The sequence below is a fragment of the Pleurodeles waltl genome, chromosome 12 (assembly GCF_031143425.1).
Source record: "Pleurodeles waltl isolate 20211129_DDA chromosome 12, aPleWal1.hap1.20221129, whole genome shotgun sequence".
Taxonomy (NCBI): Eukaryota; Metazoa; Chordata; class Amphibia; order Caudata; family Salamandridae; genus Pleurodeles; species Pleurodeles waltl.
The window spans coordinates 458,870,852-458,895,538 of record NC_090451.1 but is presented as its reverse complement, the minus strand read 5'-3'; positions in this window follow the sequence as shown (position 1 = coordinate 458,895,538).

Here is a 24,687-nt window from a genome sequence, read left to right as displayed (position 1 = left end):
CTACTTTCAGAGTACCAGAGACCCCCCCCCCACTCAAAGGGAATCAGAGCCACCGGTAGGTGACTCTCACGATTGTCAGCGACTATGACCTGGTGGAATGTTTTAGGGACTATCTGCTCTGTTGACACCAGCTGACTCTTGACAGTAGTCATACTGGCTCCTGTGTCACGCAGAGCCTCCACCTTTTGCCCAACAATGGTGACCCACTGCCTATACTTGGAAGTATTTTGGGGCATGTGGGCTTTGGGCACCATTTCTCTTTCTCCCAGGGACACTAGTGAAACCTCTGCCTGCTCCCCAAAGCTATCTGGGTCTGTCTCCCCCCCTGAGGGCTACACTAGTCAACCCAGGTGTATGTCCGGTAGTGGACGGTGCTCTCTTGGAACACTGGGAGTCGCCCTTCTAGTGACCATACTGGTAGCACTCTAAGCATTTGGGGTTGAAAGTCCCTGGCTTTTTCCCAAATCTGGAAGAGGAATGGTTGCAACCCCCTCCCTGGGAATTATTTTGGGGGCCTTTTGAGAGTTCCTTATCTGTAAGTTTATCTCCCCCTCTTTCTTCTGTTGGGAACACTGACCACCTTTGTGGGTTTCCCCCCTAGATACCTTTCTGGACACTCTGGTGCTAACCCAGGGGTCCGTCTCCTCAGCAAGCTTCCTGGGATCAGTCAGCTTACTATCTACCAAGTGCTGGCGCAACTCTGTAAAAGTAGTATTGAGCATATGCTCACTCAGAATCAAGTCATTTAACCCTTTGTAATCATCTACTTTGTTGACCTGCACCCATCCATTCAGTGCATTACTGGAGAAGTCAAAGAAATCTACCTATGTTTGTGTGGATTGTTTGGTGCTGTCCCTGAACCTCTGACGGTATCCCTAAGGGGTCAGCCCAAACTTGGCAAGTAAAATGGCTTTCTGAAGTGGGTATGTGTTTTGATCTGGTTTATCCAATGTGAGAAGTGTGTCCTTCCCCAATGGCTGCACAAAACCCCACATAGCTGTACCCCATTGCCCTTCAGGAACCTCATTAGCCCTTAGTGCAACTTCATAAGCAGCTAACCATTTATCTATGTCATCTCCCACCACAAAACTGGGCACCACATTTTTGGGTATACAAACCTTCTTTTCTCCAGCAGGTCCTGTCTGTATGCTGCCACCATTACTGCTGGGTTCAGACTGTCTTGCCTTGAACTCCAGCCCCTTGAGACTCAGTTCATGAGCCAACAATAGTTTCTTTTCAGCCAAAGCTCTCTCAGCTGCAGCTTCAGCTCTTTCAGCTTCCATCTGCTTGGCTGCTCTTTCAGCCTCCATCTGTTTGGTTGCTCTTTCAGCTTCAGCTCGCTTGGCTTCTCTCTCTGCCCTCCTTTCCTCCTGTTGAGCCTCAATGTTCAGTTTTGCCATTTGCAATTGGAACTCCCTTTCTTCTCTCCTTTCCTCTGCGGTCAGGCTTTGCTCAGAGACACTGCTCCCTGGTCTAGAAGGGGGCACAATTGCAGTGGTAACATCACCCACTGATGGCAATAAATCCTCTGAGGGGCCATTTTCTGGCTCCTCTTCCTCATCATCCTCCTCTACATGGGCTTCTGCCCAGGCACTCAGCGCCACTTGAAAGTCCTCCTTTCTGGAGGCCCCTTGGGTGGGTACTCTCATCACCCTGCAGAACCCTTTTAGCTATTTGACAGTATATGTCTCCACATGCCATGGTGGGAACAAATGATTACAAGTGACTGTGACTTACCTAAGAGAGGGTAGTGCAAAAGGGTGTGACTGGACAAAAGTCTGTGGAGGGTGTGGTATAGGATGTTTGAATAAAATGGGTGCCTCTTCTGTGGAGCTTGATTTTTTATGCACTCCATCTTGCTGGTTCTTGCTGTGAAAATGCACAGGATTGTGGTATGTGAAGGGTTGTGTTTCATAGTGTCCTTTGCAGGTGTGTTAAGCGTGGCAATGTATGTCAGCTGTGCTGGTATCAAATCCCTGCAATGTGTAGTTACGTATATCTTTGGTGACCAAGAGACCACCGTGATTTGGACCGGCATGGGTGTCCGCCACTGCAAATTTGGACTTGTAATTCAGTCAGTGGTTGGTCGCAGGGCTGTCGGTGCTGAAGTTTGAACCGCCTATTTCCGTGCCTGTGCGCCACTGCCGGTCTGCCTTTTTTGGTTGGAGGTCGGTGTTCTGTGTCACTCATAATAGGGTGGTCTGGGAAGGGCTAATGTGGCAGTCTTTTTGGGACTGGCAACATGGCGGTCTGGTGGCCCAACTGCCAAACTCGAAATGAAGCCTTATATACCCTTATCTGCCTCCCATTTAAAAAGCATTCTGCTTAACACAAGCGGGACATTTTATGAAACAGTTTGTATGTCTGAGATATCGGGGTGCCCCCTTCAATGTATGGTTGCACTCTAGGCTTTATTTTGTTCTGTTTGGGGACTGTGGCACTGGGCTGTCTTTGCTGTATGTGCAGGGTTGACTTATCCAATGGAGATTTTTGCTGAGTCCATCAGTGGCACTTGGAGGGTAAGGTAAGCATATTGAGGGAGAAGCATTGTAAGGGGATAACAGATATGTTAATGCTGGTTTAGGGCACTCATGTGAGCATGCTGTTTGTGTACCATTCTCTAGGGTAGGGCATGTGGGAGCAGATCTATCCCAGGAGAAGCATGGATGGGAGAGGTATATTAGGGAATGGAGCTGGATATTCATGGATATTCAAACTAGCTAAATAGATAAAGGTCCATCTTTGGTAGCAGTTTTATTGAAGATTTGGCTCCCAGTACTGTATTTATGTTAGTTCAGTTTGTTTAGTTTAGTTCTTTATTTAGTTTCTTGAGCCCTCATTGTGATTTTGATGGTACCATCATAGGACAGTCAAAGCCATGGGAAGGATGCCACCACCATGGCGGTAGCATCCTCCCAAAGTGTATTACAATGTTCCTGCCAGGCTCACTGGCAGCAACATTGCAATGCATGTTCCCGACGGGCTGACCGGGAGGCACAGTACTAGGACATTAGCCTCAGCTGTTTTAAGGGAGCTAAGGCCAATATCCAAGTACTCCAGCGTCGTTGCAGTGCAGATGGTGCGCATTCTGAGAGTGCAGAGTAGGGGGGACCCCTGCACTAACTTTCCAATAGCCTTTTCATGGCTGGGTCCCCACTGTGGTCTGACCGCCACCATGAGTCCTAGGCCCACCAGCCTTCAAAATGAGCCCCTTTGTTCCTTATTTATTTAATTTTGTTTAGTTCTTTAATTGTTCAATTTAATTTCTTTAAATACAACTTTTATTTTGAAGGGTTGTCCATGAAGAAACATAGCATTGTACAAAGGAGAAAAGAATAGTATACTTCTAAGAAATAGATCACTGCAAGTATTGATGTTCGTTAAGTCATCAAGGAGATTGGCTTCCAATAAATGTATAAAGCAGGAACGGGCTTATGTAAAAGTTTATATGACTGAGGACTCAGTACATTTAGAAGAAATAATAATGTAGAGCAAAATGTTCATGTAGGAGAACGAAAGGAAACCACTGTGCATGAGTATGTCAAACCAAGTAATTATTTAAAAACAAGGTCCAGAATGAGAAAAGAAATCTGAATAATATAAAATAAAATAATAATGGAGAGCCAATAAAGCTGGGCAAGGCACAGGGAGATGTGTGTATAATAAAGAAAAAAGAACAAGAGACTGACACAATAATGCTGGGCAGTCATCTACTAAATGAAACAGACATACAACGATCATATTAAAGGTGGGATAAGTCAAGAGTCTGAAACAAAACTTTCACAGTAGAGAAGGAAAAAAATCAGATTTTGTGATTTTTTTATAGATGACAGACGCAGCATCTGGAAGCAAAGGCAGTTCAGAGGGAAAAATTAGTGTAACACTCAAAACCAAGATTACGTGCAGATCTAGAAAAAACTGCTGAGCCAGGGGAAAAAAAATACTGAGAAAGACAGGAGACACTGGATTAAACAAAGAAGAAAAGGGTGCTGGCTTAAGGTTCAAACTTGCTAACGATATGTGACCAAAGAATAAAGGTTTTGTGTTTAAAAGACGCTTAGTTGGAAGATGATGGCATTGCTGATTGAATGCCCTGTGTTGTAGGAAGAGTGAATCTACCAAATAATGAGTTATTAATATTATGATACTTAACTATTGTGTAAAGAATATCATTAGTGCAAAAGTATAGTGTCACAGAATACTGTGGTCAAGAATATTATTTTTTTAAACATTTAATGTCATTTTAATTATTTTAAATAATGTTCTTTAATTAAATCTCCTTTACCTACATAGAGTAGTGGTAAAACAATTAATATATATTAGTAAAGATATTAATTTGTAGGAGAACAGTTTGTAATTTAAACTATTTATTGTAACGTTTAATTGTGTTATTCATTTGTATTGTAGTAGCTGGTTGTTGGATTTGCTGGGGGAAAAGGTGGGAAGTGAATTAACAAATAATCAATGCAATTTTATTGATAATTCATTTTGTATTGCAAATTAAATATTCACTTGATTTATCATTATTTAAAGTTTTTACTTGTTTAACATATTTTTGGGGTATATAGGGTTAATTGGTTATTGTAATGTATATTTAAACATTCACATTTTTGTTTATAATTAAGGCTTCCAGTTTTCTTGTATTTTTACAGATAAATACAGACAGAAAATAATATATTTCCTGTCTGAATTCATGTTAAAAAGCAGAAAAATACAGAAAATTGTGCTTCTTGTGAGTGACTCCCCTTTGTTGTCATTCATGAATTCCAGACCAACTGCTAAGCAGACAGACACCATGGGGATTTAAAAACAAGACGACATTCCTTTAAATACAGGTATTTGTTGACATATATTTGTATTTAAAGCTAATATTAATCTGCTGGTTTCGTGTTTTGTTATATTTGTCTGCTTAATTTGACAAAACACGACAGGCATCAAAGTATGACTGCATATTTATCAATTAAATAAATGCGGAAATATACCATTTCACCACTCCATGCATACGCAAAACATCAAATAAATATGGATAAATACCAAAAAAAAAGGCTACAAAATAAATATGAATAAATACAGACAGAAATGTTAAAAAAATAAATACCATAAAATGGTGAACCCTATTTATAATTTATGTTTTAGTAAAGGATTGTTTGTTTTGTAGCATACTGGGTTTTCAAGATGGTTAAATTACAGATAATTTCATATTATGCTAATTAAAATGTAATTGATGAATAATTAAGTAACTGATTAATAATTATGAAAATGTCTTTATTTTTTTATTGTTAATTATTTAAGCAATTAATTCTTAATTATGTAAATTGATGTATTTCTTGATTTGTGTATTATTGTTTGTAAGTTTAGAGTATACCTAATGTTTACACTTGTGTTAGTTAGTTATATTTTAACCCTATTGGTGCGGGTCACGATCAATGGCTCACACCAGAGAGGGTTTTGAAAAATCTTCCGGTGCATTACACAGGAGGATTTTTCTTTTATTGAAATCCCTCTTGGGATACACTGAAGAGTTTCTGTGTCTCCCCCCACCTGACGCTTTGTGCATCAGCGCGCCGTGAGGTGCGCTGACATCACACTTCGCTTTTCCTACCGGAGCAGGAACCATTTGGGAAGGCCTTGTTTAAAAGAGGAGTTTCTCCCCTTCCAAACAAGGCCTTCCTGAAATGGATTTCTGGCCCTGGATCGCAGCCGTGCTGCGATCCATGGCCAGGAACCCCCCCTAGACACCAGGGATTTCACTTGGGGAAGTCGGCCACCTCTGAAAATGGCCCCCCGGGCCCATTTAAAAAAAAAAAAAATGGTAGTTTATCCTGAACACCCCCACCCCAGGGGATAAAAAGTAATATTTAAAAAAAAAATAAAAAAAATAATGTAAAACAAAAAATGAAATTGACAGGACGTCGCTCGTGAGCAGGGCTCACCCCCTGTGGGGGCTTTTTTTTAAAATAGTTGTATGGTTTCCCTGGGGTCCACTATGCCCCCCCCCCGGGAAACCATACAGCTATTAAAAAATGCATGTAGATCTATGTCCCTGGGGCCTGCGATCGGCCGAAGGTGTGTATGCCTACTGCAAGATCAAATCTGTATGTTATGTGAATAGCTCAGTGGATAAGTAAAGCCAGCCATTACCTGCGCTATAATACAAATTAAATGTATGTGTGACGGGCGCTATGTAGAGATGAAGGGCACTTTTCCGAGGTGGTAGTGAGGGAATCTGAGGAGGAGGTCATGGGAGTGGGAGCACCAATAATGATTGTTGGATTGGGCGCCAGAGGAGCTAAAGAGTGTGACAATTGGTATGTGACAAGGTGAAGTAATAGTCTGTCTGTTTTGTTTTTTTGAGTGTCTTGAGAGAACATGCTGATTGAGGGAAGAAGTGATGGTAAGGTGACCTTTACTGTTGCATGCATCACACACACACCAACCAGGAATTTTGTGACTGTCTACATAGGCTAGTGTTTTAGAGTGACAGTTTAGCCAGTAGCAGAGATGGCTTCTCACTGGATGACTACTGCTCAAGCCCTAACTCAGGTATAGAGGAAAGCTCTGATGTAGGATCAGAGACTGAGACAGCAGATACTGAGACAGTGTCTGAGGGATAAGACAGTGGCGCAGACTCTGGGAGTGATTTTTCAGTCAGGAGAGTCCCATCTGATAACTCTTCTTCCAGTGATTCTGAGGGAGGTGAGGAGGGCAGTCCTGCTGTCCCTTCGCAAGCACAGTCTATATAACGGGACAATAGCAGGTTAGCCCAACCCACAGAGCACGTGCATGCGGCGGCAAGCACAAAGAGAGTGCTCTCTTGGGAGCTCCCCAATTTAGTTCAGCCCCAAATTCCACCACCCAAATCATATTGTGGAGACATCAAAATTATCTATCACAAAACAAACTATTTTTTTAAGGCAGGCACCTGCGTTTTTGGTCCTGGGCTTGGTGGCAATATATGGAAACCTACCAAACCCAGACATTTCTGGAAACTAGACACCTGCGGAAATCCACAGATGTGTGGCTTGTGTGGAATCCCCAAAGTTGTCTTACCCAGAATACCCTGCAAATGGCAAATGTTGAATAAAAACTCTGTTTTTTCTTGCATTTCTGCCACACAAACTACAGGAATATGCTGGGATCCACAAAATTCCTACCGCCCAGTGTTTCCCCACCTGTCCTGATAAAAACTCTACCCCACTTGAGTGCCTGTACCTAGTGCCTGCATCAGGAATGGATCACCCCAGGATCAACAGTTGCCCTCATGTAAGGACTAACATTGACCATTCTATCACCAAAATGTGAGGAAAAAGTGTTTTTCTGGCCAGATTTTGAGGTTTGCAAAGGATTCAGGGTAACAGAAACTGGGGACAGCCCCACTAGTTACCCCATCTGGGGTTCCCCTAGATGTCTAATTTTCAAAATGCACAGGTTTGGTAGGTTTTCCTAGGTGTTGGCTGAGCTAGAGACCAAAATCTACAGCTAGGCACTTTCCAAAAAACATGTCAATTTTCAATGTAAAAATTTGATGTGTCCATGTTGCAATTTGGTGCGTTTCCTGTTGTGGGCACTAGGACTACCAACACAAGTGAGGTACCATTTTTATTGGGGGACTAAGGGGGAGCTGGGTGAAAGGAAATTTGTGGCTCCTCTCAGATTCCTGAACTTTCCAGAACCAAAATGTGAGGAAAAAGTGTTTTTGCCATTTTTTGAGGTTTGCAAACGATTCTGGGTAACAGAACCTGGTGAGAGCCCCACAAGTCACCACATTCATTCTGAAATCTCCTATGTGTCTAGTTTTCAAAAAATTCATACGTTTGCTAGGTTTCCCAAGGTACCGGCTGAGCTAGAGGCCAAAATCCACAGCTAGGTACTTTGCAAAAAAAGGTTTGTTTTCTTTCAGAAAAATGTGATGTGTCCACGTTGTGTCTTGGGGCATTTCCTGTCATGGGACCTAGGCTTACCCACACAAGTGAGGTACCATTTTTATTGGGAGACTTGGGGGAATGCTGGGTAGAAGAGTTTTGTGGCTTCTCCCAGATTCCAGAACTTTGCAGCACCGAAATGTGAGGGAAACGTTTTTTGCCATATTGTGAGGTTTGCAAAGAATTCTGGATAACAGAAACTGGTGAGAGTCCCATGAGTCACCCCATCCTAGATTCCCCTAGGTGTCTAGTTTTAAAAAATGCACAGGTTTGGTAGGTTTCCCTAGGTGCTGGCTGAGCTAGAGGCCAAAATCCACAGTTAGGCACTTTCCTAAAAACACATCAGATTTCATTGTGAAATGTGATGTATCCATGTTGCATTTCCTGTCGCAGGCACTAGGCCTACCCACACAAGTGAGGTACCATTTTTATCAAGAGACTTGGGGAACACAAAATAGAAGAACCAGTGTTATTGCCCCTTGTCTTTCTCTATATTTCTTCCTTCCAAATGTAAGACAGTGTGTAAAAAGTCGTCTATTTGAGAAATGCCCTGTAATTCACATGCTAGTATGGGTACCCCTGGAATTCAGAGATGTGCAAATAACCCCTACTTCTCAACACCTTACTTTGTGCCCATTTTGGAAATACAAAGGTTTCCTTGATATCTATTTTTCACTCTTTATATTTCACCAAATGAGTTGCTGTTTACCCGGTATACAATGAAAACCCATTGCAAGGAGCAGCTCATTTGTTGGCTCTGTGTATCTAGGGTTGCTGATAAACCTACAAGCCCTATATATCCTCACAACCAGAAGAGTCCATCAGACGTAATGGTTTAATGCTTTAGAAAATCTGGCACAGTTGGAAAAAAATTATAGAACAAAACGTGGAATGAAATGGCTCTTTTTTTTTACCTCAATTCCATTTTTTTTATTTTAGCTGTTACTTTCTGTAGGAAAAGCTTGACGGATGTACACAAATGACCCCTTGCTGAATTCAGAATTTTGTCTACTTTTTTCAGAAATGTTTACCTGTCCGGGATCTAGCATTGGTTTCTTACCCATTTCTGTCACTAACGGGAAGGAGGCTGAAATCAAAAGAAATAGTAAAAATGGGGTATGTCGTAGTAAAATGCCAAAATTGTGTTGAAAAATGTGGTTTTCTGATTCAAGTCTGCCTGCTCCTGAAAGCTGGGAAGATGGTAACTTTAGCACCGCAAACTCTTTGTTGATGCCCATTTTTCTAAAAAAATGAAATTTTAGATGTATTTTGGCTAATTACTTGGTCTCCTTCAGGGGAACCCACAAACTCTGAGTACCTTTAGAATCCCTAGGATGTTGGAAAAAGAGGATGCAAATTTGGTGTGGATAGCTTATGTGGACAAAAAGTAATGAAGGCCTATATGTGAGCTACCCCAAACAGCCTAAAAAGGGTTCAGCACGGGGGAGAGAGCCCATCAGCCAAGGGGTTGAAAGCAATTGTTGATTTTACCAACGAATAGGGGTGAGAAGTTTCTCAAATTACAAATATGTCTATATAAATGCTAATTAAAATTAAATTGCTAATTAATTATGTAATTGATTATCAGTTATAAATTGTTTCATTTTTTGTCTGTTGAAGAACTTAAGTTTTTCATCATTGTACAGCATATTTACATTTTTCGTTTTTATATTTTTGTAGGAGATTGTCAGTATTTTGTGGCTACATAGTAGGACATTTTTTTAAATGATAATATATTTTATTTAATTTTTAATAATATTTAATTAATTAATTCACATATAATGTATTTTATTTTATTCATTTATTAATTCATCATTGTGTATGTTAAGAATAATTTCAGTACAATGTTATTTTTTTAATTTAATACATTTGAAAGTTTTTAGTTTAAGTAATATTTTAAATTACAATTGGTCCTATTTATTCTGAGTCTTTTTTTGTTCACCAATTTTATGGTCGGTTGGAAAGTGCATTTTATTTAAATTCGTTTTTTCATTTAATTTTATCATGCACTTTCTACATTTTTAATACTATGTAATATATTTTTTATATTCATAATATAACTTTATTTATTTATGATTTTAGGTATTTACATGTTTCTTGCAAAGTAATGAGGAGGTGGAATGCTATTGTAGTCCCTCCAAAGTCCAATATGTTTGTACTGTTGCTTATATTGGAGAGAGAACTGTAAATGTAACCCCTCCAGAGTCCAACACGTTCTCTACTATAGCATAAACTGAATTTGGAATAGTAAATGTAACCACTCCAAAATCCAACACTTACCTTAATCTTGCTAAAATTGACGTGGGAATAGTAAAGCTAACCCCTCCAGAGTCCAACATGTTCCCTGGTATGAAGTAGGATTAGTAAATCTAACCATACTGGAGCCCAGCCCTTTCCCTATTGTTGCATGGACTGCCTTTAGCATGCAGTTAAGTATTTGTGCCTATACCACACATGCCTTTACCTCGTTAGTAACATATATTTTTTTTAAATAGCACAATTATTGTTCTATTAAAACAAAGTTTAGATGTAGGTATTGGTACAGGGCGGCAAGGGTGATTTTAGAGTTCAGAGGTAGGCAGTAGTAAATAGATGTAATGGTAATTTTAGGGTCATGGGGTGGGTATTGGTAGGGGAGATGAGGGTATTTCTTCTATTTAGGGGTGGATACTGGAGCAAGAAGATAAGGCTAATTTTAGGGTTTAGGGTCGGTAATGGTAAAGGGAGGTAAGGGTACTTTTATATCTGTGGGGGGTAGTGGTAAAAGGAGGTAAGGATAAATTTGGGGTTTAGGGGTGAGAAGTCGTAATGAGATGTATGGATTATTTTAGGGTTTATGAGTGAATAGTGGTAAAGAGGAATTAGTACTAAATTAAAAGCAACGGGGTTTCCCCCTAAAAAATGAAAAAATTAGATATGCATATATATAACTGACTATTTTACCTAACTATAAAGTCCTGTTAGCCTTTGGTTTTTCTGTGAGTTTTACATTTGTTTGAAGCTAAAGTAAGATAATATTACAATTTCTAACTACAACAACCTTTGTTTTTTCTGTTAATTTCAATGCTTTTATAATGTAAAGTAAGCAGTCCATCATTGTGCCAGGCCCTGCACCCAAAACCCCACTGATGCCCAAACATTTCTGTGTGCACCCATTCTACACGCCATATGGGCTGTGGACAGTGCCTGGTCAAAGGCTCCATGCCCAAACACTCAATAGGTGCACCACCTTGTCAGGCATGGCCTTGGCTGTCCGTGGTGTGGGGTTGGGCTCTGTGCCCAATCCCCCGCCACTATGCACAGTTGACTGTGTCACATTTCATGTAAAAATGTGAAGGGTGTCCTTTAAAGTATGGCAGGCAGAGTGTCTTTGTCCAAGGGTCAGAACACTGAGACATAAAAGGGGCATGTCTATTGACTTCATGAAGGGGTCAGTACATCAACATGTATAAAGCAGATCTATTGGCTTTGCCAAAAAGTCACCAATAGCTATAATTAAATGTATTTTTTGTTTATTCACACATTGCAATGTTTAATAATAGTGATTCCCACAAAATATTTTCAATAAAGCATCTAAAAATTCACATCTTTGAATCTTTTTTAACACTTTTCAGGCCACTCATTGCAGCCATAGGACCAACCTACTAGATGTCTCAGCACTCCAGCTAAACAGCATACAACTCCTGCTCAGAATGAAGAAAAAAATATGATAAGCTCTCCTCTGGTCTGAAATTCAATGACCCAGGATGCTTACTGTGTATTTTTTTAATGCTGCTATGGGCTGTGTTGTAAAGATCATTTTTTGTACCCGAGTTGGACACCTCTGTGTTGTCCTACTTTTAGGGTTTGTGTTTTATTCGCATGTTATGCCTGTTTTATTCATGTTAGCAAGATTGTTTTTAAGTGATGGCTTTTGCACATTTTAGCAGCTGCTTTATTCCAGGAAAGCAACAAACACACTGCTCATTTAATCAGCCTTAGCCCTACATATAATCAGTACTCTTATTCCAAGGCTATGAAATTTGGCATATGATATGCTAGCTTGTGTTCCCAGTCCAGGAGCCATATTCTATCACCAAGACACAGCATTACATCAAAACTGTGGTCCCGATGTGGTATGGGTTATTCTATAAACTACACACTGACCCAAGGTGGGTAGAGGGCATTCCGGTAATGACCATCCTGGGATGCGTACTGCACGACTGGCAGTTTTGCTTTTGCTGAACTTCCAGCTCCCAAGAAGATCGCCATCTGCACGACAGGCTGATTGCTAATACTCCATTCAGGTATAGGACTGGGTCCAGTCCCTTAGATAAGGCCAGACAGAGGGTTACAAGCACTATGGGGCATATTTATACTCTGTTTGCGCCGAATGTGCGTCAAAAATTTTGACGCACATTCGGCGCACACCGTGCACCATATTTAAACTTTGACGCCCGAGCCTGCGGACATCAAAATTAATTTGTGTGCGTCATTTTTTGGATGCAGGAAACTGCCTTGTGTTAATGACATGCAAGGTAAGCGTTCATGCCCAAAAAATGACTTTAAGGCCTGTGCGCCTTATTTATACTCCTGCGTCATTTTGATGCACAGGAGGGGGTTGTGCCTTAAAAAACGGCCCACAGCCTGATGTGCGCCATTTTTTAAAGCCTGGGTGAGGGCAGGCATTAAGGGACCCTGGAGGCCAGGGAGCCCTGGCGCTGGTTTGCGTCAAAAAGTATAAATATGGGCCTATGTTCTTAGACATAGAAATAGGGTTATGTAAGAATATCTAGAATCTCTAGAACCACTAGGACATCAAAAACCACATACATAATGGTAATCTCTAGAACCACTAGGACATCAAAAACCACATACATAATGGTGGGGTTGTTTCTCCTATTTACCCTGATCGTAAGGGTGATTACCTTGCTTTGTTTTATCTGCTTTATTATCTCAGCATATTCCTTTTAACTAGATTGTGATTGTTTCAATAAATGCATTGAAAGCTTAATTTGCATCTTGTGTCTCACCTTGGCATGCATGAGTAATTAAGCGTAAGGGGTACCATCAGTTTTCACAGCTTCCCTGGGTAGTCAGAGTGCCATGTTCAGGTTGCCATAATGACCACTTACCACTGTGGATTCAGAGGTTCCGGTGAGGAACTGTGAGCTAGTCAAGAGTTAGGTCGACAGCTACTAATGGTGTGAGTTCCACTCAGTCTCCCACACTCAGCAGTGCTGCCATCGTAAACATGTAGTCAAATTACCAGAGTAGGAACCATGTAACATGGTGCCACCAACGTACCAAGGTCAGGTACTTACTTAACTAATCTCCTGAGTATTTCTCTTTTGTACACCTGATGTGCACTATTTACCTGCTATATGGAGATGTCCGTGGTGTTAGGGAAAACCCTCCTCAGGTGTTTAGGTAGCACCAACATTTGTCTGCAGGTTGTTCGTGCTTGAACTCTTAAAAGGATACCCCCCTTGGGGGTCATTTACATGCCCCTTGTGCCACTGTAGCTTCATTTGTTCTGATGATACGGTTCTGCAGAACAGTCCCCCATCCTGTACCGTATTTACAAACTGGCACAATGGGACCATTGCACCAGCTTGTAAATCCTTGCACCACATTATACCTGTGCCAGGTATATTGTATGCAAGGGAGGCGTTCCCCCACAAGGAGGCTTTTCACTGTGTCATTCTAGTGCCATTTTGTATTGCCTGCTCAGGGCAGGCATTAAAGTGACGCTGTGCTTTCTTCTGTCGACATACCATGCTTTGCTCGACTAGCGTCAAAATTTTGGGCGGTAGTCCAGCTTAGCGCCGCAATCGTGTCAGAAATTCTGACGCCGCTGTGCTCACGAGTGCCATTGTGTGCTACATTGTAAATAAAGCACTACCACGGTGTCATGGGGGGGGCACAAGGCTGTGCAGGCAAACTGGCTCAATGCTAGTTTATAATAAATGATGCCCTTGGTGTTTCAAACCTCTTATTTTTGTTTTACAAAATGATTAATTCAGTAGCCATTCCAGTAAATTGTAGACTTGCTGTCACACAGCATTTGCTTGAGAATGTCTACACAATGGGTTAGAGATGGTACATTTGTGCTTGAAGCCCACAATGCATAAAAAACTGAAACCTTTTATTCTTGGGTCAACTTTCCTATGGTCGATACCAATACAAATACATTTCATACATACTCTGTTGCTAATCCACCAGCACAATACAGAGCATACAATTATTTAAAAATTCCATTGTCATTACAAGAACACGGAAATTGGTTTCAGGGCGCCCTCCAACATGTAACTGCACACATTAGATTAGGTCCCCTCAGTAACAAAGGGCCCACATGGCCAGTCCTAGCTGCCTATATCCATTATCCAGATGTACTAATTTTACAGACAGCAGATCTGTGCCCAATATACAATAGTTCTGTAAGCCTATATAGACGCTTAATGCAGTTTGTAATGCAAACATTGAATACTGCCCCAGCCCGGGCTGCTCCAACTGTCCAAAAACAGTTGGCTACATAGGGGATAAACCCAGTGACTAATAATGCCATCATGGGTAAAGTTCCAAGCAAACAAGAAGAAATTCCATTTTGGATTGTTAAAAAAATAAATCAAATGGTAGCAATGTTTTCCCATACCGGACCCCAGGATAAACATAGAATTCCCACAGTGTGTTTGCCACTTTGGATGGTACCCTCAATAGATGACTGCACCACTTGGGGCACAGTTTTTACTGCAATTTATTCTATAACACATGGTTCACCATCACTTTCTGTCTTAGCGGATGTGTTAAATGTTAGAAAAAATTCAAAATAAATATGTGGCATCCCTGGCCCTGGATTTGGGGTTGAAATTAATGGGCAACTTCACCACAGTACCCAAAATCATTTTAGGAAACATAAAAGGGGAAGCAGCAGCACTGGCAGTATGCCAACGACTTGTGCACGTTGCTTTAAGAGACCAAGAACATGAACTACAAAAAATGATTGTTGAAACCTATGCCTTTAATGATCCTGACAATTTGGGGTCAAGAACAGACAAGCCACATATTAAAGAGAATTCTAAAAATGATAATACAAAGCAAGCACCAGAATATTCTTTAAAATGCTGTTATAAACAAAAATCAAATGAAGATGAAGTTAAATCACAGGGAGAATCTCTGCATTTGGAGACCTCTCAAAAACATTATAATTCACTTAACTATGATAATGTGAAACAACCTGACTGGTATCAGTATACTGATACACCCCTTCTCATTTCTGTCGCGACTCATCCGACAAACGGAGTGAGAAAGGTGGGCAGCAGGAACGCAGACAAGAAGAGTACATGAAACTAAAGAAGGACTTGCAACGCTCTTCTGACGTGATAATAAAAAAGGAAGAGAAACGTCCTCAACAAAATGATAAAATATACCACACACTTCAAGAACACTACAGAGAAACAGAACGTGGGCAGAGACTCTCCCCGGCAGCATGGCAAGGTCATAATAGTTCACCAGAATCTTCAAGACATTCTGGATGTGAGGTCAACTAACAACTACATATAAGTTAAAACTCTTGACCAGCAGGTCACCCCTCCAGACCACATTTATAAATTAAACATACACTCAGCTACGACATTCTCTTGGCTGAAAAAGACTGGCCACGAGAGTTTGTTGGAGCCTAAAAAGGATTTTGATGCTACGTATTGAGAAACCCCAGAGGGAGACATCCTTGGAGAGCTCCTCTTCTGTTTCTGTTTTCCCAGGAGACTTTCACCATGGAACATTACTATGAAGAACCTTCCAGCACTCTCTGGATCCAGATGAGTCCTTGCAGCTGCATTTAACTATTGGTTGGCCATAGCAGGATATGTTGTGCACTGAAAATGCAGATAAGTGCATGCCCCTGAATTTAACATTTGGTTGTTCATTAGCAGGAGAGACTGAAAACTGAAAACCTTGCACAAAATATCCTCAAATGTCTAAAAGGATTTGAGGAATATAGGCCTAACTTTTTACTTGAGAATTATTATTTGCGTGTTGAAACTTGATGAAACTGTTTTTTGTATAAGTGTCATAGTATGGTTGTTAGACCTGGCATCCTTAGCATGGTTTCCCCTGTCTTTTTTTCTCTGCTGCCTCTATTTTTGACTTTGTACTGGATTTTGTTTTTGCTGGTTTTGGTACTCTGAGCACTTTATCTCTGCTGATCAGTGCTAAAGTTCAAGTGCTCCCTGTGTAAATTGTGATTATGATTGGTTATCCACGATTGACATGTTTGATTTACCAGTAAGTCCCTAGTATGATGCACCATGTGTGTCCAGGGCCTGTAAATCAAATGCTACTAGTGGGCCTGCAGGACTGATTGCGCCACCCACATGAATAGACCTATAAACATGTTTCAGGCCTGCCAGTGCACCCACTTTCCAAGCCTAAACCTTTCCTTTTGTACATGTAATGCACCCCTAAAGTAGGTCCAAGGTAGCCCTTTGAGCAGAGTACAGTGTATTTAAATGGTAGACCACGTACTGGTGTGTTTCACATGTCCTGGTAGTAAAATACTGCCAAATTTGTTTTTCACTGTTGCAAGGCCTATCCCTCCCATATCCCATAGTTTAACATGGGGATTGCCTTGAAATATCTCTCAAGTGCAATTTCCCATTGGAAGCAGATAGAGATGTGGAGTTTTGGGTCTCTGAACTCATAATTATAAAATACATCTGTTAGTGAACGTGGTTGAATGTGGCACTCTTAGAAAGTGAAAAGAGCAAAAGAATAGATGATGGATGGAATGTTGAACAATGCAAACATTCACCCCAGTCACAAAGATCTGGGTTAAATCCATCATTTATTTGCCCACCAGGCCAACCCAGTTTGGACCCAGCCATATACAAATCAGTCTTGACCCCACTGGCAATGGGAACAGTCTGGCCTGATCTGCCAAGCCAGGTCCTCTCTGAACTGGAAACAAGCATCCTGGGAGCGGTCTCAGGGTATCATTCCTCATCAGCCAGGCTAGCTTGCATCCAGTGGTGCAGTGAGCACAGGACCCACGTCTGGGCGTACCCTTCCCACTTAGTGTGACAAAAGCAAAAAGAACAGATGATGGGCAGAATGCAGAACAATGCAAACATTCAAACATACTTTTAGAAAGTGGGCATTTTCTTGCTTAACCATTCTGTGCTTCTGTCTGGCTGTAGACTACACATCTGGATCAGGATGACAGTTGGGCTGGTTGTAAATTCACTCTAGAAAGTCACACAAAGGGAGCTGAGGTGTGCCCTGCATATCCTGATGGGTCTTCCTGGGCTAGAGTGGTGGGAGGAGCTGAAACTTCCACCTGAATAGGGCTGTTCTGTCCTTGCACAATGCAATCCCCACCCCCCCAGAGTGTGACTGAGACCAGAGCAGGCAAGGTAGGGTCTTGTGCACTACAAAGACTTTCCTTTGATGTTTGCCTACTAAAAAGGCAATAATGAGTATAGGTATTGAACCTGAAACCCCAGACTTTTAGAACACTTCTGGATCAAGAGGACACTCTACCAAGGTGAAGAGCTGAAGAGCTGTAAGGAGGAGTACTGCCCCTTTGCTGTGTATGCTTTGCTGGGTTGGCCTGCAGTTGCTGCTTCTGCTTTGGAGAGGACTAAGACTGGACTTTGCTGTGTACCTTGCTTGTGAACTTTCTCCAAGGGCTTAGACTGAGCTTGCCTCCTGTTACGAAGTCTCAGTGACATCAAAGACTTCACTTGCCAGTCAATGGGTTCTCTTTCTAAGGACCCTGACATTCAAAGAGGTTCCCAATTCAGTTACTGAGCCCTTTGGAGTGAAGTCTGGCAGAAAGACAAGAAGAACCAGGCACACAAACTCTGGATGACTCCAGAACCTGAGCCGCTGCCCAACTCTCTGTCACCACCTGCACCAAAGCCGTGGTCCCCGCTGAAGTGTGATAATGAAGTGTGATGAGCAACACTGACACCGCACACCCAATGCCATCACAGTGCCCCCGAAGTCCCACAACATCATGAGTCTCTAACGCTGTGTCACAGACATCTGTGACACCCGACTCCGCCGCAGTACGTGTGGTTCTGTGGCTCTGTGGTATGACAGCAACACTGTGAAGTCGCCTCATTGCTTCATGACCCACTGGACTCATCAACCCCAGCGGATCATAAGGAAGTGACACCTCACCACCTATGCCGCCTCACCTCCGCTACGTCCATAAGGAACTGATGCCTCACCTCCCTTTCATAGCAGTAAGAAACCAATGCCTTACCTCCTGCGTAGCAATACAGAACCGATACCGCACTGGCTCCAGTGACACCTTACCTCCGACTCTGTGACACATCTTTGCCTCTGCCTCATTCTTAAGATACTCTACGTGGGATCCATGCCATTACGTTACCGGTGCCGTACTCCCTCACGAGTGGCATCGAACTGTTGGGAGAGACTCCATCATGATGCACGATATGATGCAGTGATAGCCCTAGTTGGGGCTATTGTGTTTCATACTTTTTATTGGGATTTAATCTTTTACAATCCATATCTTTGCTTGTGTATGTTTGATTTTTGTTTTGTTGGTCTTGTTTCACTGATATAAATATTGGCTATTATTCTAAACTGGCGTGTTGTTCATTTGAAGTGTTTTCATTGTGTTACTTTATGTGGGTATAAGTACATAATGCATTGCCTCTGAGACAACCCTGACTACTCTTACCAAGGGGGTGTGCAGGTGTTATCTTAGGAGTGTGACCTCCTTACCGCACTAGAGTGAGCGTACCTACTTGGACAGGGTGTAAACTGACTGCCAGCGAGAGACCCCATTTGTAACAATGGTATTTGTAGCTCTGTTGTTTTTGCATGAGGGACAAGTAATCTCTTTGTATATTTCATTAATGTGTAACAATTGCCCAAGAGCATGCCAATAGTGAGAGGGCACTATCATTGTCTGTGAAGGTTTGCAGTATCTATGAAGGTTTGCAGTACCTGCTGACAAAGTTATACACTGAGGCCCTCTTTATGAGTGTGGCAGGTCTTAAGACTGCTACGCTTGCGGAGACGGTCCCGGCGGTGAAGACCGCTGTATTACAAGTTTGACTGTTTTGCCAAAGCCAAACTGCCAGAACACTGCCAGTCCTGCCAGTGCGGTCGGACCAGCGCAGCCGGCAGTGAGCACCTCCGGGCTGGCGGCACTCCGAAGACTGCTGGTCGTATTATGAGGTAGCAAACTGCCAGGCTTTTCACTGCGGTTGCTCCGCAACGAAAACCCTGGCGGTAATGCACCCAACAGCAGGAATCCCCATCCACGCACCCCTACACGACCACACTCGCAGACATACGCCCCCACTCACCCACACACTTCCTGACACACTCCCCACCCAACTTTCAGTTTGTTGATTGTCTTCCAACATATAATTCCCCACAGCCATACTCAAGAACATAGACTACAAACTCCATGTTGCATGTTATGCTCTTTTGTATCATAATCCTTCTGCCCTCAAACGTTTTGACCAAATTTACATACTTTGCAGGCATCACACTTCACAATATATATATAGGGTTTTTTCTTACCTTACATATATTTACTATGCTCTGTAAATGCTTGCATGGTAAAAACATCTGAGGCGTAAAGACATCTGCGTGGAAAAGGCTTGAGTGTCAAAGGCATGAGTTGTAATGTCACACATCCTATATGTTAGACTTGTAGCAACATTTTGGGGAAGGAGGTTGGGGGTACAGAAACGTCTCATATGCACATCTGACTAATGTGATTATATTTTGACTTGCCCTTGCTCACTTTACTGTGTGGAAAACACCATCATCCGGAGAAGAATCACTTACTTGAACATATAAGTGTCATATGGCATCAGACTAACCATGTAGCATGTCATTTTGCCAAATATAATGGGTCTAACAAAGATGTTTTGTTTTTCTTTGGTATAAAGAAGGTCTCTAGGACCAGATGAGGAGGTGACAGAAACAAACAACAGAGGCAGTTGGACTGCAGATACATCCTCAAAGAAGGAAGCAAACATTCAACAGGCATGAACATGGCAGAAGAACATTCTATATATTAGGTGGTATCTGTTCCCACCATTATTGCTTTAAAAATTATTATGGTCATTCGTATTTCATTAATTGCTGTTTTTTGTCATTATAGTAACTATTAAGTTGTCAATATAACCTTACCTACCTGCTTGTATCTTTCTTGACACATACCCGCTTGGGCTATCAGAATTTCATTTCACATGCACTGGTCCTCATTGTGATCTTTGCCTAAGAAGAAGTGATATGTTTGGAACACATTTTTTGTTGTCTTGATAAATCAGATGTGCATCACTGCCGCCTGGGCGTCTCTTTATCTTATTTCTTAATAAGCATTCCATAATATTGTCAACATGTTTTTGGAGTGTTCATGATTGATTTAACTATATGCTTACTGAAATATGCTTACTGACACCATGATTTGTTTAATTTGATTATTTATGAAACTCACACAAAAACCTGGAGGTGTATTGTGTCAATATGTTCAAAACAGAGCCCATTTGGGACATAAACAATAGTATTCAATTAATGGATTATCTATTATGGCAATGTTTTACTCATGCAGCTGTATGTGAATAAATGTTCCCGCCACAATATGAACCTATACTCTGTAATATTCATGGTTTGGTTATAGTTGCTTTATGTGATTTATTTGTTTTATAGATATATTTTTTGTAATCAGAAATCATGTAGCTCTATTTCTATGGCTATTTTGTTAACAGGTTATGTGCATTTGGAAGACATACCTGTTGGTGTTATCAACGTTAGTCATTTGCTCACGTTCTTATATGAGTCCTTTATGTATGTTGGTTATTCACATGTTTTTGTAATCCTTTGAGAAAGGTAGCTTTTGTTGAAACGTGTCAGAAATACCAGGAATAAAATTCACTTGTTTCATCCACTCGAAGTATGGGTATCTTTTCCTCTGGCTAGAATGGTTACTATGTGTGTATGTGTGGGTGGGTGAGGTGTGTGTGTGCATTTGTGTGTGGTGCGTGTGTGTATGTGTATTGTCAATTAATTGATTTTAAGAATGTAGTTTACATTAAATAAATTGCATTATATTATGTTTAGCTACAGTAAAATTTTACAAATATTACTTAGTCAATGTTTATTTTTGTTTTAAAAATAAAACAATATTCTTACCATTTTTGGATCATAGTCCTTTTGGAAATGGCCCTTTCTGCAGGGTTATCCCCAAACGTTTTGCCTTTCTCCTCCAATTTTCCTGACCCTCTTTTTGTTGGCTTTAGGACTCTGGGCATGTTACCACTGCTAATCACTGCTAATGTGCATGGGCTCTCTCCTCTACAACTTGGTATAATTGGGTTCAAACCTGTTTGGCTCATTTAATTCACCTGTAAGTCCATTGTAATGTGGCATACCATATACACAGAGCCTGTAAATGAAATGATGCTGGTGGGCCTGCAGTGCTGATTGCACCACCCACAGAAGTAGTCTTTCAAACTTGTCTCAGGCCTTCCACTAGAGGGCCTGCGTGCAAAGTTTACTACCACATTGACTTGGCAAGTCAAACCACTTGCCAAGGCCTAAACCACCTTTTTACTATACCTAAATCACCCCTAAGGTAGGCTCCTGATATCCTTATGGGCAGGGTGCTGTGTATGTAAAAGGTAAGACACATGTCTTTATGTGTTCCATGCTCTAGTAGTGAAAATCAACCTATTTAGTGTCTCACTACTGTGAGTACTACTCCTCTCATAGGATTGCATTGGAAATCTTCTGACATATGTCTAAGTGATATCTTCTGATCTATGAGGAATAGTGTGGGTGTCTTTAGTATGTTTGGAGTGGTAGTCAGAAATAGTGCTTACAGATGTAGGCGGATTTGTTATTACTATTTTAGAAATGCCACTTTAAAAAAGTGGAAATTTCTTTGTGCTTATAAATCTAGTGCTTTGCAGCCAGACTCCAATCCATGTCTAGGGCAAAGTGGCAGTTCCATTTGGTGATACTTTCCATACAGCTATAACACAGGAAGGGCTTGGTGTGACAGAAGTGGCATCTGCATACTGATAGTCATCCTGGGCTGGGGAGGGGGAGGGTTGTTCACACCTTACATGTCAATAGGCTGTGTCCTGCCTTCACACAATGGACTGATTACCCACTACTAATGTCTGGAGACAGGGCTGGGTTGAAAGGGTGCTGTGCTTCACTTGAAAGGGTCGCTTTGAAGTTACCCCCTGAACAAATGCATTTTTGAGAGTAAGTAGAGGGGATTTGCACCCTTATTTTAGAGCACTTTTGGAATTAGGACTATACCTCTGTCAGAAGGACTGCTGGACTGCACAAAGGACTCATCTGGACTGTTCTTCTGTTTGTTGTCCTGCTGCTATCTGTGCCCTTACATGGACCTGGAATCACCAGAGTACTGTGGTGCTCCCAGGAAGGAACTGCTATCTGGACTGCTGGACTTGTAGCCCTGGACTGCTGCCTGTACTTGTTGGTCTGAAGAGGATACTACTACTTTACCTGGCTGCCTTAAGTTCTGGCTTTCTGCTGCCTTTCATGCATCTGGTGCCCCCCCAGCGTCTCCAGGGGCTGGGTGGTGTGCCCCCGTTTCCTCCCATTTTGCCTACTTGCTAGTGCCAAATAAAACTCCCGGTCAGCACTGGGGAGGTGTCAAAGGTTTTCTTGCATAGTGCAGGGTGAAGCTTCCCTGAATCATGAACAGCGTGTGGGTAGCACTGTGATCCGAGCAGCAAGGAGTACTGCTTTGTTTCCCCACACTGGTAAGGGGTATCCTTGATGGAAGGTGAAGTGCGGTGGTGACCGCCAACAGCCTTGACATGCAGACAAGGTCTGCCCTCTGTGGTGTTCCTGGCAGACAAGCAGGCACCTACTATTGGTGTCTTCACAGCCACGACCTGGCCGAAGTGAAAGAAGGAGCACTGCGGCTCTCCGACACATCCCAGGCGACTGTCCCCAGAGACCTGTGCCAAGGGTGAGGCTGGGCCTGGTAGGAAGGCAGAACTATGGGCCATATTTATACTTTTTGCCGCAAAATTGCGCTAACGCAGTTTTGCGTCCAAAAAAATTGCGCCGTCTAACGCCATTTGGTTGCGCCATGCGGGCGTCAAATTTATACTTTGACGTACGGCGGCGCAACCAACAGGTGGGAGTCATTATTTCGTGACGCAGACAGCGTCGGTCTGTCGTAAAGGAAACCAACGTAAATGCGACGCACATCACTGTGGGTCGATTTACGACAGCGCAATCGTGAAAACGCCGTTTTTTTCACGCTATTGCGTCACATTTTTGCGCGAAAACTGCCCTTTCAGGAGAGGAGACCCAAAATGGATCCTAGATGCCCCAACAGACCCCAGGAGGATGAGAGCAGACCAGGAACCAGCCAGGAGAAAGCATACAGGAACCAGGACATTTAAAAAAAAAAAAGAAAGTGTCGTTTCAGTGCAGAGGAGCAGTAAATCCTGGTGAAAGAGGTGACGGAACACCAGCACCAACTTTTCATCACCTCTAAATTGCCACTCAGTAGGAGAGAGGCCATCTGGAAACAAATTGTGGACAAGATTAACAGTGTGGCTGAAGAACGCCGGAGAGTCACCAAGTGTAAGAAACGCTGGCATGACTGCAAACGTAGGACCAAAGAGAAAATGGCCAGGAACAGGAAGGCAGCAATGCAGACTGGAGGGGGAAGTCCAGCACAACAGGAGGTCCTGGACCACATGGAGGAGATGGTCGCAGCCGTCATCCCGGAGGAGATCGTCACAGGGATTCAAGGACTGGACAGCGCAGACTACCACAACACTACGCACATGCAGGGTAAGTCGCATGGGGAATCATAATACAATAATGGGGACTGTAAGCAGGGGGGGATACCTACTACACAATGCATGTAAGTCAGCACATATATGAAGTGGCATGGGGAAAGGGGCACGGCAGGGGGGAATGCCCAGTACTGACCGAAGCTGGGGCACGACAAAATACAGCAACAACAACAGTCCCACGGGGACATCCTGTAATTACAACAAGAGAGCCAAGGGAAAGCAGTGACAGGTGGGAAGGACACTACCTCAAATCCACATACAGGCACTTGTATTGCAAAATCTATTCCCCATCAACTAGGTCCCTACCTGTAATGCAGTAGCAAATACAACAACTGTAACTTAACTGCAACCACAGTTGACAATAACACCTCTCATCTCTGTGCAGCTATAGTACCAAATGGCAGGAACCCCACCCTGGAACATACATACCTAAATTAGGGGGTGAGGATGACATCTGCAATTACTCCTAGAAATAAGACAAAGGTACCAGTACACTCAAATGCCGAATGTCCATAACTGACACATACATAAGCCTAAGTAAACAGCAATAGGAGCCACACAGCACTAACGATATACACATGCTGCATACGTCAGGGTCCCTCACATGCCTGGCTAACAAGGCTACATCACTAATGTCATACTGCTCAGACAACAACATTGAGGAGGGGACACAGGCAACTGGTCACTGAAACACACCTGCAAAGTCGGACAAACAAATAGGACATTCATACGATAAACAGGCCAATCCAATTAAATACACATCACCCAACATCATCTCAAAACATCAAGAATGTTTACATCCATACCACATCCTAACATTGACATGCATAGGTAATGCCACGTGACATGTACAGATCATGCAATGTGAATAAAAAGTGTATGGGGCAGGGCCTGAGAGGCAAGTGTGCTGCCAGGGCAGTCACAACACCCACAGTCAG